The sequence below is a fragment of the Myotis lucifugus genome, unplaced genomic scaffold, assembly GCF_000147115.1.
Source record: "Myotis lucifugus unplaced genomic scaffold, Myoluc2.0 scaffold_1114, whole genome shotgun sequence".
Classification (NCBI taxonomy): domain Eukaryota; kingdom Metazoa; phylum Chordata; class Mammalia; order Chiroptera; family Vespertilionidae; genus Myotis; species Myotis lucifugus.
The window spans coordinates 84,404-93,281 of record NW_005872162.1 but is presented as its reverse complement, the minus strand read 5'-3'; the positions used below and the strand labels follow the sequence as shown (position 1 = coordinate 93,281).

Here is an 8,878-nt window from a genome sequence, read left to right as displayed (position 1 = left end):
CTCCTCCTCTTGTCTTGGCCTCAGTGGGCTCAGGTGCTCCCGCTGTGAATGGAGGCACTGGGCCTGGTTTGGCAGGTAGGAGACTGCAAATTGAGCTCTATGGCAGCCAACAGCATCATCAGGCTGGGAAATTCTGGAGGTGCTGGTCCAGCCAGATGCTCAGCATGCAGGAAATGGCCCTGGGGAGAGAGATAGCTGAGCAGCAGAATGTGAGGCCTGCCTTTCCCTTCCACACGGCCCTCCCATTTCACCACTCAGAGAGCCTGGGGTCCTGTGCCTGCTCCTCCTGCTCATCCAGAAGCCAGACCTCCTCCTCGTCCACCTTCAGTCTGGCAGTCCTGGCAGAGATGAGCCTGGTCACCCAGGAATGGTTGGCAGAAAGCCCTCCCACCTGACAGCTCTGGATCAATGAGTTAACCACCTGTGCCCTTCTTCAGGGGAACCTGACATGCTCTCTCAGTGTTCCCGTTCCCTCCCATTAGAACTGAGAGGGCTGGTGTCCACCCTGTTCATGTCACTCATTGGCACAGAGTAGGTACTTCAGGAATACTGACCAATGAACAAACAAACGAACCCCAGGGCCTTCCTATCACCTCCAACTTTGGCTCCTGCACCTACATGCTGCCTAATTCACTAGCTGTCCTGTGTGGTTCTTTGCCTCCCACTGAAACTCAACTCCCACAGGGCGGGCTACACCAAGCTGCCACTGAGGAGGTTCTACCAGATTAGGGAGCAAGGTGCCGGGATAGGGGTGCAGACTGGGTGGGATTAGGAGCGGAAGGCTATGAATTGTCTGAGGGGCTCTCTGTCCACTGACCTCCCCACTTGCCCACACCACCCATATCCACTTGCACAGCTCTCTGACTCGTGTCCTTTTTTCTAAGGGAAGCCATCAGTCCTCTGCCCTCTTGCAGAAATGCCACCATGAGTGGGATCCAGGGTTTTGCCAGCATCTTGAATTCACAGTCCCCATACTCCCCTCATGGATCTGATCCGAAACTGACTCACGTTTTCTGCTGAACAGAGGTCTACCATCCTCTTCACAATACGCGAAGATGCAGCCATAGGTAGAGGAGGCCAGGAGGCCGTCACATCAGGTGTCCTGTGGAAACTATGAGCCTGTGCAGCCTAGTGTGACTGAATTGCTCCCGACCAGAAGGAAGCTCTGGAGTGCAGGCTTGGTGTCTGCTCTGAGCACTGGCTTATGGTCAGTGCCTAGAAACATTTCTGTACCTGGCAGAGCTTCTAATATATGCGCTGATTGAATGAGCCCAAACCAGCCCCATCTCAGATTGCTGGGTGACCCTGGGCCCCACTGCTCACTCCTGGCATCTCTAGTCTGGATTCACCTGGGACAGAGACCCCTAATAGTATCGCCAATCTCTTTGTAATATTAGAAAAGAGCTAAACCTAGGGCCCCAAAGAGAATCACAAATTTGGCAGTGGCTTCTTCAACAGGGAGAGAAAATGACCACTTGGTTCAATCATCGCCCCTCCAGCAGACCTCTCCACTGTCTAGGCTCCAGAGAACACTTACCAGGGAGGAACCCAGCAAGTCGCTACAAGAACCCTAGGTGCCTGCTCCCGGGTTCACCGAGGTTTCAGAGGAACAACACTCAGGAGTTGCAGTGACCTGAAGGCAAACAGCAACAGGTGGCCTGGTGGCCATGTGCTCTGGAGGGGGAGGGGCTCACCTGGTACATAATTGGTCCCACAGCTGTTGGGTGGTAGCAAATGTTCTGTAGTATGAGACAGGAACGAAGGTGGGTTCCCTTCTCAGGTAATCGACCACTTTGTCTGGCGAGTGTGCACCATACAGGTCTTTTTTCTTTCTGCCTGTGAGGCTGAAGTTCACTGGTAACCCCGAGTAGGTGGTGCTGGACCAGTTGGCTGGTTGGCAGCTGTTTCGCAGTTGGCTGGGCTGACTGGCCTCCATGTTGTGCTCAGAATGCTGCAATCAGAGGCTAGCCCTTGACCTCTGTCTGCCGAGCTCTGAGGCTGAGCACAGGTTGGAGCTGTCTCCCAGGGAAGCAGAGTCCTGGCTTCCAGGAAGGGCAGGTCTTTAAGGCCAGAACCCTTGTCACTGAGAATGTTGGGCATCCTGAGGCCAAAACACACCTTCCATGATGCTCCAACTCAACACTGCCCTCCTCACTCCCACCCGCCAGAGCGTTGTGGTTACTGAACAGATCATTGAGGAGCTCCCAGTGAGGGGCAACCCCCTTCGGTTCCAGCCTGTGAGCACATTGGAACTCAAAATGGTTTCTTTATGGGTTTCCAGGGTCTGTGTCTATAGTAAACGGAACTGTTCACAGAAAAGCAGCTGGGTCCTTATGGGCTTGGCCAAGGCAGAGTGAAGGGCAGGGGGAGGGGCAGGGCTAGAAGGTGGGATTGTTGTGTGCGAAGATGCAGATGGGGAAGTGCTTGACGTGGGAGGACCACTGGGCTGCCAACTGGAAAAACGCCACGTCATTCCACTCCACGCCATCGATGACGACCGGCAGCATACTCTGCTGGTGCTTGGCCTTGCAAACCAGGCGACCAATGCCCTGGATGCACTGGCTTTTGCACTCCACATCCTCGTCCTTGGTTTTCATGGGCGCCTTCTTTTTCCTCTCCTTGGTGACCACTTTCATGGCCATGGCAGGTGTTGCTGTGCCCTCACCACTGCGGGGCAGCCTGCTGACCTGGACAGATTGGAAGAAGCACTTGAGTGTGTTTTTGCTGGTAGGTAGGTGTTTTTTCTCTGCTACTCTCTTCGTATCTATTGGCTGGGCTGCTGTCCAGTAATCGACCTGCAGCTCCATCATCTCTGCATGGACACTCTGGCTGGTGGAGGACAGGCCCCCACTCATTGACGGGGGGGAGAGTGTGATGGGTGAAGCCTTCCTGGTAGGGGACAGAAGCTCACTGGAGCATGAGGGGACCACATCATCTGAGTCTCCTAACATGGCTGCAGATGGTTCCACTCTTCCAACTTTCACTGCCCCCACAAAGGGGATGAGCTTCTATGAGGACTTCTCATTGGGGCGCTGCTGCTTCGACATGAGCATGGCCTCTGCGATGGGCAGCAGGTAGACACAGTTGGCCCCCACAACGTACTCAGAGATTCTCAACACAATGTCCTGTGTGTCCTGCAAGGTGTTCTGAGACTCCAGGTTTGTTGAACATGTCCCGCCAGTACAGGTCCTGGAAGAGGTTGTTGTAGCGGCAATCCATGGAGCCCAGGTAGCTGGCCAAGGGGTGGGAACCCAGCGGGATGACCAGGAAGCGCATGTATTCTAGCCATTGGGGTGGCTGCTGGGACAGCTGCTCCACAAAGACCCGCAGCACAGCGTTGAAGTAGGGCTGTGCCCCTGCCACGGCCATCTTCAAGGGCGTCAGGGCCTGGGAATTGCAGTTGCAGTATCTCTGCATCTGTGACACGATGATGCTGAAGGCCTCCTGGACGTCATCTGTGGAGCAAGTGCACACCACGGGCAGCGTGTGCCCCTGCAGGATGTCCGAAAGTAACTGGCCCTGCCAGTCGCAGGTGTTGACCAGGATGATGTTCTCGGGCATCTTGTCCTGGGAAATGAGGATGTTGTGGAGCTGGTCACACACGGGCTTCGTGGGGATCTGCCGCTGGCTCTGTGGGTCTGGGCTCTCGTTGTCCAGTCTGTTGACCCACTCATTCAGGGCTGTGTCGCAGCCCCGGCGGCCAGCCTGCTTCCTCTTGGACCTGCTGGAGGGCATGCCTAGAGACTTGGTGAAGCTCGCTATGGATGGCAGCTTCTTGGTGAACCAATGCTGCGCGGAGGACCCTGCCTCCCGGTTGTCCTCCAGCTGTGCCAGCTGCTTCCCAGGGGAGCGAATTCTGTGGGCCATTGAGTCAGAGCCACTATCACTTGACATGCTGTCAAAGTATCGCCTGAGTTTGGGCTTTGGGGTGCTGGGGACACTGATATCCTCCTCCATGTCCAGGCTACTGTCACTAGAGCTCACCACAATGTCACACCGACGGTCCAGAGCCTTCTCCACTTTGGGGACATGCCTCACAAGGGCCTGTTCTGAGGATACGACCTTCTCCGACACTTGGGCCATGAGCATAGATGCCATGGCTTTCTGGTGGTAATTCTCTTGCCTGGTCATGCCCCTCCTTCTTACTATCACATTCCCTTTGTCCTCCTGGGACTGCCTGTGGACAGCATTGTAGCTGGCCGCCTGCTCAAAGAAGCAGCTCTCAGATGTGCCCGCAAAGTCATTATGCGAGGTTTGGGCCTTGGTGCTGGCCTGCATGTCAGTGGTCTCATCATCGATAGGCTGGCGGGACAGGGAGGCCATTCGAATCTTAGTGGTGGGTGTGCTGTAGGCCACAAGTTTGGAGTCACCATGGCTTGGCTGCTTGCCTCCCAGGGCCCTTGTATTCTCAGGCAGGTGGGCCAGACTCAGAGGCTCCTTTTGGATCTTGGCGCTGTGGAGGCCCCACATCTCCATCTGCAAGCTGGAGTCTGACAGGCCTTCCATGTGTGGCCTGAGGTTGGGATTGGGGCTGCTGAGGACACTGTGATTGTCCTTCACGTCTGGGCCGCTAAACAGGCCTTCAAAGTATGGCCTGAGCCTAGGTTTGAGGGTGCTGAGGACGCTGCCATCGTCCTCAGTGTCTGGGCCACTGTCACTGGGGTTCTGCAGCATGTCATACAGGAGGTCCAGGTCCTCCTCCACCTCCGGGACATGCTCCCCATGGTCCTGCTCAGGGTCCGGGACCTCCTCCGACACTTGGACTGTGTGCAGCCATAACAGGACTTTCTGGTGGTAGTTCTGTTGCCTGGTCAGGGTGCTCCTTGTGAATATGAGATTCCCCTCATCAACGTCATCCTCCTCCTGGTCAGCAGTATGGTAGCTGGCCTCCAGCTGCGAGCAGAAGCTCTCACACTTGCACTCAGTGTAGTTGTCCGAGGACTCAGCCTTGGGACTGGCTTGCCTGGCGCTGTCCTCATGTTCGATGGGTGGCCTGTACAGGGATGAGATCTGGATCTTGTCCACCTTGCTGGTGGGTGTGCTGTGGGCCACAAATTTATTGTCCCTCTCACTTGGCTGCTTGCCTCCCCGGGCCCAGGAATTCTCAGGCGTGTGGGGCAGACTCAGAGGCTCTGTTTGGGTCCTGTCACTGGGGCTGCCCCACATCTCTGTTTGCAAACTGGAGTCTGACAGGCCATCGAAGTATGGCCTGAGCTTGGGCCTGGGGATGCTGAGGACGCTCTCATCCTCCTCCATGGATGGGTCACTTTTCCTGCGTTTCCCCCTCATGTCAGACCGAAGGTCCCTCTCTGACCCTTTGGACCTGTGAAACAGCGCCAGGACTTTCTGTTTCAAGTTCCCTCGTATTGATTGCCGCTGCTTCTTTGGCTTCCCCTTCTCCAAGTCATCCTTGTGCAGGTCCTGTCTGTGCTTTCCCCTGCAGCTGGGCTGCAGCTCAGAAAAGGAGCACTCATCCTGCCCCTGGTAGTTACCTGCCGACTTGGCCTTAGGGCTGACCTGCATGGCACTGTCCTTGTGTTCGATGGGCTGACTGCACAGGGAGGAGATCCAGATCTCGGCCACAGTAGTGGAGGGTTCCTTGATGCTGCGGCAGAGGCTCACCATCTGGCCACACTTGGGGTTTTGCTGCATGACGTCAGCCATATGGATGGCACCAGTGGCCAGTGTCTCGTAGCCCAGGACATTTCTGTTCTTAGAGCACTTCCTCTGCTCCAGCATGATCAGTAGCTTGTTCCCTTCTCCCTTGAGGAAGTGGTTGTACTGCAGGGAGAAGGTCAGTGCCAGGTTGGTCTGCACTGGTCTACCGCGGGGCAGCACAATCTCTTGGGACCTCAGGATGCCCTTGGAGTCCCGCATCTTCACGGAAATTACCACGGAGTTGAGGTCCTTGGCCAGCTTCTTGACGATCACTAGTTTCTTTAAAGTGAGAATACACCACCTGGGCACGCAGCTGGGGCTGGAGCAGTCCAACTCCCAGGTGGCAAACAGGTTCTGGGGGACCTGTGTTTTGAGCACCGTGGACGTGCTGGCCAGGCCCACAGTTCGTGAGGAAGCTGCAGCTGCTGGCACCCTACCGGTCCTTTTCCTACTCAGGGTTGATGGTTTTCCTCCTGTGGTGGGACAGAGGAGGGACAGGATTGGTGGCAAGAAGTGGGGCATGAGTGATCGAAGGAGATTGCGACCACACAAAAAGTGGCCACTCGCTAACCTGTGATTAGGCAGGGAAGGCCTGGGTGTGGGTCTTTTAAACTCAGAGACCTAAAGTTATCACAAAGGATGTTCTGAATGTAAAACTTCTTAAGTAAAAGCTGTTTATGGTGGGTCACTGGAACCTAGGCAGGAATCTTCTCTAAAAATGGTCATTCTTTACCTTAACGGAGACTTTCTACTGTCCTTTGGAATCTACAAGAACATAGCTTTGGAATGTCAAAGGAATTTTTCTTTTTTTGGACACTCTGTGCTCTGTGGAGACCACAAATCCCCTCATTGTTATTGAGTTCATTGTTGGCTGTTCTATCCTATATCCCCCTATGGGAATGAAGTATGTCTGTCATTGTACTTTTAATCCAATCTATCACCAATGGATTTCATGCAACCACATACATCTCCACTTCTGATTGTAATATCTAAAATAAGGTGAAAACTGCCATTCTCCAGAGCATTATTTCAATCCATTGAGATTTTGATTCAAGGCAAATGACCATTTGGCTCAGATAAAATCTCAACAATTGTTCACAGTTTTGAATGCTTCTTACATTGACATTTACTTGGCACAACACAGCAGGATCCCAGAAAATCTCACCCAGCACCACCCTGCAGACCTACACCTGGTGCTGGCATCCAGCAAAGGGTCCACTGATGCACCAGTTCCCTGCCTGTCCGGTGAACTTGTGAGACTTGTCTCTTGGACTCGGGACCTTCCCTTGCTTGTGCTGCTGACTTTATGTGAGCCATATTTTGTAATACTCTTGGTGGAACAAAGGTTACCAGTTGATAGATTCCAGGCTAAGGAGAGAGAGGAGGGAAAATGGGACTGGTTTTTACCCCTGGCTTTTCTATAGGATTTGCCTTTTGAGAGTCTGGGTAAACACCATAGCTGTACAAGTGAGGGCTGAACTTGTTCAGCTCAGAAGATGAAGGGGAAATCCTCCTTCCTGCAAGAATCTCAGATGTTCTTAGATGATCTTTGCGGGTGTGTCAGAGGTCATTCCTCATGACATGCAGGAACCCCATATGGAAATTCCCACACAACTGCATTTAAACTATTTGGCTCTTCAAGGGGTAGCACTAATCAGGTGCAGTCCAGCTGTGCTGGTAGCCCTTCTGTTTGTTGTAGTCAGCAAGGAGAGAAACTGAGGCACATAAGAAGGTTGAATGAGACTCCAGGGGAGTGAGCATCTTACAGCTCAACCCATTAAGCAACAAACTTTAACCCACTACAGAACACTCCTAGAAAATGTGCGGAGACTCTGCAGATACCAAGCAACAATAAAAACAACAACAACAAGCACACCTATAATTAACATGGGAAGTTGTGCCTTCATGGCTCGGAACTCCCAGACTCCAGCCCTCATTAATATTCCTGATAGGAAGCCTTGACTTGCAAGTGCTTTACAGAAATGTAAATGTAGGAAGATTTACTAGAAAATATCAACTAAAAAATGGCCAATATACAGTTGTCGTTGGGTGCCTAAATTAATTTTGTGCCGGCAAAACAAAACAAACAAAAACTAGAAAAATGCCGGCCTGAAAATTAAACCGATTGAGTGAATAGGACGCATATCTTGATTTGGAAATTAGAAACTTCTAAGGAGAAGCACAGATAAATTCTCTTTAAAAAATAAATGAACAAGATACTTCAGAGATTATCTTCAAACTCTCCTGAAGCTAATACATGCTAACACCCCATCCTCCCCCTTCTATAGCACATCCTCTATATCTTTTGCTCTTTGAGCTTCCTTGTCCAGATGTGTTCCTTCCCTTCCCTTCTTCCTTCCCCTTCTGTCTCCTCCACTCCCCCTCCCTACTGACTTAAGGGAAAATGAGAATAGGAATTCTGGCAAGTCCCTTTGGAGAAAAGCTGCTCTCAGCCAGAGTGGAATCAGCAAACATTCTCCATTTTCTCAATGGCCCTGATTGGTTCACAGAGAAAATTAACTGATTGAACATGTAATCCTGGCTATCTTAACCTATTGCAATTAATATACTCCTGGTTTCTGGGAGCAAAAGCCAGAGAATTACTAAATAAGGTTTATAGAAAACTCCTATAGAGAAGCCTCCACACTTTAGGGATATAGGAAACTGAAATAGGATTTAGAAAAAGGAAACCAACAAAAACAAGCAGAGGGCTGCTCCAAGCCTCTTTTTCCTTCTCACTGATACTTTGGGAGAATTTTAAATTATCATTAAAAGGAAGCCACTGCCCTAGCCAGTTTGGCTCAGCGGATAGAGCATCACCTGCAGACTGAAGGGTCCCAGGTTTGATTCTGGTCAAGAGCACATGCCCAGGTTGCGGGCTCTATCCCCATTAGGGGTCATGCAGGAGGCAGCCAATTGATGATTTTCTCTCATCATTGATGTTTCTGTCTCTCCTTCTCCCTTCCTCTCAGAAATCAATAAAAATCTATTTTTTAAAAAAGGGGAAGAGGGAGCAGCCACTAAGTACCCTGTATATACTGAAGCTACTTTATTTGTTCTTAACCACACACAATTATTTGTTTCACCATCAGAATAAAGCTTCCCTACAAATGTCTGTTTTTTAATCAAAACCTGTTTCCTTCCAACTAGGGAATGTTATGGGAATATATATGGTTTGCTTATGAAATCTTCCCCAATTCACCTGTTAAGTGAGTGAGGT

The 8,878-nt window shown here is 51.6% G+C and overlaps 1 pseudogene; it reads right to left on the bottom strand.

Moving 5' to 3' along the window:
- Positions 1–2,378: 2,378 nt before the first annotated feature.
- On the bottom strand, positions 2,379–5,892 carry LOC102441599 (annotated as a pseudogene).
- Positions 5,893–8,878: the final 2,986 nt, after the last annotated feature.